The sequence below is a fragment of the Schistocerca nitens genome, chromosome 2 (genome assembly GCF_023898315.1).
Source record: "Schistocerca nitens isolate TAMUIC-IGC-003100 chromosome 2, iqSchNite1.1, whole genome shotgun sequence".
NCBI lineage: Eukaryota > Metazoa > Arthropoda > Insecta > Orthoptera > Acrididae > Schistocerca > Schistocerca nitens.
Window position 1 is genome coordinate 792,931,176 of NC_064615.1, and position 9,241 is coordinate 792,940,416.

The 9,241-nt window shown below is 43.2% G+C and overlaps 1 pseudogene; it reads left to right on the forward strand.

Annotated features, from left to right (window-relative positions):
* Positions 1–8,035: 8,035 nt before the first annotated feature.
* Positions 8,036–8,153, forward strand: LOC126238527 (5S ribosomal RNA; annotated as a pseudogene).
* The last annotated feature ends 1,088 nt before the right edge of the window (positions 8,154–9,241 follow it).

The window sequence follows — 9,241 nt, forward strand, 5'->3', positions numbered from 1 at the left end:
CAATTTTAATGGCCAGTAGTGTAGAAGTACTAATCACTGAGTTTGAGATTTTACTTTTGCTGCGGTACTGCTGATCCCAGCCAGTGAGTGAACAGTGGTTTATCAGGTGTGGTTTAAAGCGCCTCTTGCTCGTAAAACTGTGTTCCTTTGTGTGTATCTTGAAACTTGAGCAGGAAGCGCTTCCTGGTTAAGTGTGCTATCCGTGCGCGCACCTCTCCCCGGCTTATCTGCTGCGCTAACCTCGCGCGTGGCCAGCCGGTCCGCCCCGACGCTATCGCTTCCAGGAAGCACCTGCCACACGGCGCCCGACGCCACAACTTGTTGCGCATATACTGATTCAATACAAGACTCAGTTTCACTTCTGGGAGTAGCCTCCTCCTATATAGTCCACCTAAAACCTACGCTGAAACGTAATCTGCAGCGTACAGGGTGCTCTCAAATTCCATTAATAGCTCGTTGGACATGATCGGAACAGGATCTCATGTTTGGAGAAGTACGCTTTCGTCCTACAACGATTTCCACATCCCGTGCTACCAGTAGAACATCAGTTCCTGCTGTAACTACAGCAGTAAATAAACACATAGGTACAGGGGGACCACGCCTAAACATTATCGTCGATTCCATCCAAATTTATGATATGCTCTCGGTCAGAAATGAAAGTAAAAGAATTGGGAGCTCCAGACTGCCAAGCGCATAGAAAAAATAGCGTTTTTGGCGCGGGTGGAGCGATGCTTGAGCCATTAATGTTACCGTAGTTCGAGGCAGTCCGTGGTGCAGCGGAAAGCGTACAGAATTGTAATTCGAGGTTCGTGGGGTCAAATTGCTGTGCAGAACTCTCTTTTATCCTCTGCTTTTGTGTTACTTATCCTCCATGTAAACTGAAATAATGCTCAGTACGTTATAATTATTAATGTATTCGTAAGAGACATGAAAAGGAAGGGCAAAGGAAAATTCGGGATTGGAAATGAATTTCCAGGAAGAGTGTAAGGCGTGCACGAGAACTTCGTATCTGAAATTAGATATAATGAATAAAACACACACAACACTGGTGTAGTATTCAACAGTATTTGTTATTTGTTACACAAACCGGTATTCGGCTATTGCGCCATCATCAGGTACAAAGATAAGTATGTGGTGCAGTGAAATTTTGTTGAATAAAAGATTTTAAACTAGTGCATGTACATAGTATCTCTATTTCCAGAGATGAAAATGTTAAAGTTAGTATAGGAATAAAACAAGCGAGGTTATTTCAGTGTAAATGCGACGTAAGATTATTTAAATAAGATAAAATATGGGACGCCTTAACCAACCAGTAACCAAATTACAACAGCTTTACATAGAAGAACATATGTAAAAAATAATTAAGTAATGTTGCATCGCATTTAATCTGAAATAATCTCGCTTGTTTTATTGCTATCCTAAAATTAATACTTTCATCTTTGGAAATGGAGATACTCTATACAGGCACTAGTTTAAAATCTTTGATCTAACAAAATTTCACTGCACCACATACTTATCTTTGTATCTGATGATGGCATAACATCTGAAAACCGGTTCGTATAACAAATAAATATTGTAGAATATCACACCAGTGCTGTGTGTGTTTAATTCATAATGTACAAAATATTCTACCAAGAATCGACGGAACAGTGAACCAATGAAATCAGATACTTTTGTTATTTTACATTTCGTGATTTGTACATGTTGCGATGACATTCACTGTAAACACGGAGGAAGGAGTAATTATCTCAGAAATTGCACACGCTATAAACGCCGCATTTTTACAATTACGTGGTTGTTTTAAGGTTTCTAGAGAAAAGCTGACTTAGTTTACAGTCTGTTAGGTAAGAGAGCGGTCGGCATTACACACACATGATAAAAGATATCGCTTTAGTTATTTCACAACCCAACAGAGTGAAACTTTGTCGTTCATGCAACGTTCATGAAGCATCACTTTACTTCGAATTCTTGACTGAGATACATAAGAAGAGACATGAGTGCAGCTTACGCGTCGCGTTTATGGAAGAGGTTTGATGCTGAGGGCCAAAAGTTGTTTCATCGACCAAATTGAAGACTGGATACCTCAGGAGAACAATGATCCGAAGCACCGCAGCAGGCTTTGCAGCGACTGGAGAAAGGAGGAAGGTGTGCGGGTTCTGGAATGGCCTTCACAGTCGCCTGATGCTAATCCTATTGAAAACGTATGGACTTACATCAAAAAAGAAGTTGGAAGGAGAAAAAGATCTTCATTTTGAAACAACTGTCAACGAAATTCGATGCATCTGGAGGTCTCTTCTTGTGAATAAGCGGAAAACTTGATGCCAAGCAGTTATTGACGCTGCGGGTGACTAAACGTATTATAACTGTAAATGCATTTTTCTTTTATTCATACATGATGTTTGTATATTTTTTAGTTCGTTATTAAATAAACTTTTCTAATTAACAGACTGTACATTCGTAAAATATTCTATCTCATCGCACACTTTGTCAACTATCTATAGATACGGTTCTAGACATCGACTATCGATAGACTGGGCTGGACGTCGACTTGACGTCGACTGTCCATAGACAGGGTTCTGGACATCATAACAGCTGTGCCTGTGTTATGGTATGGCAGCTTCCTGCACGGGTATTGTTCTACAACACTGCTGAATTGCATTTTCCTAGACACACATGAAAGCGATGTCTGCCTTTACATACGTACTGGCTTCAAGCTTGTGACGAGTAAGTAACGTTGTTTACGAAGTCTACTGGGTGGTCAGAAATAGTCTGTTTAGCAGGGTACGGTCTGCTCAAAAATAATTGTTAACGGTTCGATACGTTGCGCCTTTTACGAGTTTATTAGCATTGAAGTTAGCAATCAGGCCTTTGTCCAAGCCAATTCAAGCGTCCCGGCAGAGACCGCGTCGCCAGATGTGATCTTCGTTTGGTTTCCAGAAACCAAACAAGAGAGCAATACAAAAATTAGACGTGGGACGGCAGTGAGAATCGAACCAGAGGCAAAGGCTGAGCAGTGTCTACGGTATGGGAGCAAATGACACTAACTGTGTGCGGCGAACTGCTTGAATTTGCGCGCGCAACGGCCTGATTGGACAGCTTCAATACTAATTAACTCGGAAAGGGCACAACGTACTGATTTTTTTTTTCTATTTCTCAGCGCAGCCTAACCTGCAACACTCTTACAAGTTTTTCGGACTAGTTCCGAACATCTGCGTATGTACACGAGATGATTCATGTAGACAAAGTATAAACCAATGTCAACATTGTTGTGGGTGCATTTCAGGTGCTTGAAAATGATGTCTAAAGTAGTTAATAGCACGGAAATTTGGAAATCTGTGGTAAGTTGCTATGGGACCAAACTGCTGAGATCATCGGTCCCTAGACTTACACATTACTTAGTCTAACTTAAGCTAGGAACAAAACACACCCATGCCCAAGGGAGAACTCGAAAATCCGACGGAAGGAGCCGAATAACACGGACAAGTTAGTTACTTTCATGTTCCATGGATCATTTCGCACGATAAATCGTCATGATATGGAATGAGTTACTTTACATTCATATTGCAAATTAATTTGTACATCTATTTGTACTCTAAACATCACCATATATATTATTTTCATTACAGCCATTTATGGGCTACTTTTACACAACTTCCCTCACTTTCTAAAGTTCTCTTCCTTTCTCTTTCGCCAGTACTCCATCCGTTGGCTCACGCGTGCACGTTCTTCTGCCGAGAATACTCTGTTCTTCCTCGTTTTCTCCTCTAAGAAATCCTTTACCTCCGCAACCTTTTCCCCAAAGATCTGCCTGTTCACAATTTCTTGTGCCGTGATCCCGCATTTTTCTAGATCCCAGTGCACTTCTTTCATCCATGGAAGTTGTGTCTTCCTGTTCTCCTGGAAGAGACGAATCTTGTTGGCGAGCCTCTCTGATTCCATTCTTTTAATATGTCCATAGAAAGACAGTCTTCTTTTCTTCATTGTGGTGGCGATATTTTCTAATCGTTGATAAAGTTCTTGATTTCATCTCAGCCGGAACGCAAATTCATTAGATATTTTTCGGGACCCAAGGATCTTTCTAAGGAATTTCCTTTCTTTCTTTTCCAAGTCTGAAAGTCCCTTCCTGGCTATTGCTTCAGATGCATATAAACATTCAGGTTTGTCGACTGTGCTGTAGTGTTGGAATTTGGCCTGGTATGAGAGTGATTTAGATTTGTATGTGTTCTGACACAATATGAATGCTATTTCCAGTTTTCTTGCTCGTTCTTCAATTGCTGACTTTTCATTGTTGTTTGGAGTCAAAATCTCTCCTAGGTACTTGGACTTCTGAACTCTCTTGATGTTGCCATACTAGGTCCTCATTGTCCAGACTAGATCAGTGGCATTTATGGTCATGTATTGTGTCTTCTCAAAAGATATTTGCAGTCTTGCTTTCACTGCTGTTTCCTTGAGGACTTGAATATGTTAAGTTGCAATTTGCAGATTCTCTGCCAAAACTATCATCCGCAAAAGCGAGGCATTCAAATGTAAGCCCAGACTGTTTGCGGCCTAGCCTGATTCCATTTGGAAAGTTGAACTGACTCATTTCTTTTCGCCATTCCAACTTTTTCTGAAACACAGTTGAACAAGATCGGAGAGAGACTGTCTCCTTGTCTCAAACCTGTTTTGATATTACCATGACTTTTTCTTGGAATATATAGTCCACATAGTTAACTAAGGACCACATTTTACTCATGCCGTACAGTACAATTTTGTAAAAACCCCAATAACAATTTGTATTCCTTTCAGGTACATGTAAAATTTAATACTTCAGAAACCTGGCATCTCTTAGTCACTTGTTCTTCTTCTGTAGTGGTTAATCCAAGGATTGGTTTGTAACAGGTACAATGGCAGCTTGTCTCAATTCTGTGCGTCTTTAAGTTTTTCTCTTCATTTCTTTGTACGTGTTACATCCCACATCTTTCACGATTTGATCCATGTTTCTCAGCCGTGGTCTTCCTCTTGGTCTTTTTCCCTCGACATATCCCTCTATGATTGTGTTCAGGAGTCCCCTATGTCTTAATAGATGGCCTGTAAATTGCACTCTTCTTTTAACAATTAAACTCCAGAAGCTTCTCTTCTCACCTGCTCTTTCCAGAACCACTTCGTTTCTGACCTTGTCCATACATTTTATTTTGAGTTTGCGTCTATAGCACCACATTTCAAAAGAATTTAGCTTCTGGTCGTCCTCTGTCCCGAGAGTCCATGTTTCACAACCATAGCATGCCACACTCCACACATATGATTTCAAAAATCTTTTCCTGATTCCAAGGCTGATGCTCTTAGATGTTTAGATGTTTTTCTTCTTGTTAAAAGCAGTCTTTGCTTGAGCAATTCTACTTATCACTTCTGCCTTGCTCCTTCTATCCCTGGTAATATTACTGCCCAGATAAGTAAATTTATCAGCTTGTTCAAGCAGTTCATTGCCTTGATCTTTTTAGTAGTATGCCATTACTTTTGTTTTTGCTTTATTAATTCTCTCTTAGCCACTAGATATTTGAAAATAAAAAAAACATAAAAAGAGCTTAGCGCGGCAGTTAAGGTGAAAAAGATTTTTCCTTCTACCAAAATGTAGCGCTGTTGCCAGGTGGGCAGGCGCAGGAGGCCAACTCCGTATTTCAGAAAAGTTCTGACTCGGTCTCTGCCAACTCGTGAGTCACGCACGAGCACGTTAACAGCGCAAGATAGGTGCGGTAACCCGCTGCCCATAAAACAAGAGCACCCACGGCAGGCTGTCAGTGCGGTGACGGTGCATACCGCACGGCGCAGCGACGTCTCGCTAACACCTAGCTAGGTGCGGGTACCTGTTCTGGGAAGGGCGGCGCGCCGGCCTGTTTGCAAACAGCGCGTGATTCACCCTGGCGCGGGACCAGCTGGCCCCCACTGCGGCAGCTCTCCGCTCTGCCGTGCTTTATTCTCGGGGCCCGCTCATGCGCCCCACATACCGCCACTGAGCTATCATCCGTAATCTTACGAAACCGGCACCTCTGTTGCGGTCGTCTCGACGGCAAACAGCTACCGTTCGCTCTCAAGAGCTCTCTTCTGTAGAGACTTTCGAGCTTTAAGTACCGCTCCATTAGTTAACCAGGTTGTTTGTGGAATACCAAGACGCAGATGACGGAGACAGAAAAACGGTACCTCAGGCCAGCGCACTGCCCCCCAACAGCTTTGATTATCTCAACCAATAACCAGTCATTGCGTAATGACAATATGAGCCTCACATACGTGGACGTGCTGAAAAGTAATGCCTCCGAATTTTTTATGTAAAAACTCTGAAAGCTTTCAAAAAAAAATAAACGTCATTAACATTCGACATCTTTCTTCTTCATGTCTCCATATTTATTTTTCGACATAATCATCTTGATGACGAACACATACAGGGTGTTACAAAAAGGTACGGCCAAACTTTCAGGAAACATTCCTCACACACAAATAAAGAAAAGATGTTATGTGGACATGTGTCCGGAAACGCTTAATTTCCATGTTAGAGCTCATTTTAGTTTCGTCAGTATGTACTGTACTTCCTCGATTCACCGCCAGTTGGCCCAATTGAAAGAACGTAATGTTGACTTCGGTGCTTGTGTTGACATGCGACTGATTGCTCTACAGTACTAGCATCAAGCACATCAGTACGTAGCATCAACAGGTTAGTGTTCACCACGAACGTGGTTTTGCAGTCAGTGCAATGTTTACAAATGCGGAGTTGGCAGATGCCCAATGGCCGTATGGATTAGCACGGGGCAATAGCCGTGGCGCGGTACTTTTGTATCTAGACAGATTTCCAGAACGAAGGTGTCCCGACAGGAAGACGTTCGAAGCAATTGATCGGCGTCTTAGAGAGCACGGAACATTCCATCCTATGACTCACAACTGGGGAAGACCTAGAACGACGAGGACACCTGCAATGGACGAGGCAATTCTTCGTGCAGTGGACGATAACCCTAATGTCAGCGTCGAGAAGTTGCTGCTGTACAAGGTAACGTTGACCACGTCACTGTACGGAGAGTGTTACGGGAGAACCAGTTGTTTCCGTACCATGTACAGCGTGTGCAGGCACTATCAGCAGCTGATTGGCCTCCACGGGTACACTTCTGCGAATGGTTCATCCAACAATGTGTCAATCCTCATTTCAGTGCAAATGTTCTCTTTACGGATGATGCTTCATTCCAACGTGATCAAATTGTAAATTTTCACAATCAACATGTGTGGGCTGACGAGAATCCGCACGCAATTGTGCAATCACGTCATCAACACAGATTTTCTGTGAACGTTTGGGCAGGCATTGTTGGTGATGCCTTGATTGGGCCCCATGTTCTTCCACCTACGCTCAATGGAGCACGTTATCATGATTTCATACGGGATACTCTACCTGTGCTGCTAGAACATGTGCCTTTACAAGTACGACACAACATGTGGTTCATGCGCGATGGAGCTCCTGCACATTTCAGTCGAAGTATTCGTACGCTTCTGAACAACAGATTCGGTGACCGATGGATTGGTAGAGGCGGACCAATTCCATGGCCTCCACGCTCTCCTGACCTCAACCCTCTTGACTTTCATTTATGGGGGCATTTGAAAGCTCTTGTCTACGCAACCCCGGTACCAAATGTAGAGACTCTTCGTGCTCGTATTGTGGACGGCTCTGATACAATACGCCATTCTCCAGGGCTGCATCACCGCATCAGGGATTCCATGCGACGGAGTGTGGATGCATGTATCCTCCTGTAACAAAGTGTTTGAAGTCACGCTGATACGTTCTGTTGCTGTGTGTTTCCATTCCATGATTAATGTGATTTGAAGAGAAGTAATAAAATGAGCGCTAACACGGAAAGTAAGCGTTTCCGGACACATGTCCACGTAACATATTTTCTTTCTTTGTGTGTGAGGAATGTTTCCTGAAAGTTTGGCCGTACCTTTTTGTAACACCCTTTATATCCTAACGAGAGACCAGTTCGTTGATACATCACTGTTAAATGTTTGATTTCGTTGACGGAGAGGCAACGGCCATGCCGCAGTGGATACACCGGTTCCCGTCAGATCACCGAAGTTAAGCGCTGTCGGGCGTGGCTGGCACTTGGATGGCTGACCATCTGGGCTGCCATTCACTGTTGCCATTTTTCGGAGTGCACTCAGCCTCGAGATGCCAATTGAGGAGCTGCTCGACCGAATAGTAGCGGCTCCGGTCACAGAAAACCACCATAACGACCGGGAGAGCGGTGTGCTGACAACACGCCCCTCCTATCCGCATCCTCAGCTGAGGATGACACAGCGGTCGGATGCTCATTGACGGAGACACCAGCTCACCTTTTAGGCACCGCTTCACCACTATCAAAGTGAAGTCCTCGTAGGTATTTTTTATGTTTTCGAAACAGATGAAAATCGGATGGGGCCAATAGGGGACTGTACGGAGGATGACCGGTGACGGTGAACCCAAGGAGTCGAGCTGTTGCAGATGTCTCTGCGCTCGTGTGTGATATGCCACTGTCATGCTGAAGGAGACGATGCTCCATGTGTGGACGAAGTTTCCTCCAGTTAGAAACTCTGTACACCTCGCTGTTTCTCACTAATCCTCATTGTTAGTTACACACAGCCATGTTACACGCTACAATTCTGAGCCTTCTAGCGGCTGGAAGATGCAACGTGTGTCGGTTAAGTGGTTGAGTCGTACGAGTAAATGCATGACATTATCTATTCATTTATTTCCAAATTATAGACCTGTTACCTCGTGTTTTAAATCAGGTCTTACTTCTTACAATTTTCGTTTTTCATTTTTTGCAGTTTTCTTTTCCTGTGTTTTGTCTACAACATCTACAAAGAATAATACTTTTCAAAATAACAATAATTTAAGGTTGAAATATAAATAAAATTTTGTTGTTTCTTTTTTAAACAAGAATATAAAAGGAGGATAAAGGAGAGATTTGTCAGTACCATCACCGATTGTGACTGACTGTGAATGCCTTGGAATCGAGCCGGCCGGAGTGGCTCAGCGGTTCTAGGCGCTACGTCTAGAACCACGCGACCGCTACGGTCGCAGGTTCGAATCCTGTCTCAGGCATGCATGTATGTGGTGTCCTTAGCTTAGTTAGGTTTAAGTATTTCTAAGTTCTGGGGGACTGATGAACTCAGATGTTAAGTCCTATAGTACTCAGAGCCATTTGAACCTTGGAATCGTTTCTTCGAGCTTGACCGCCAGTCACACACA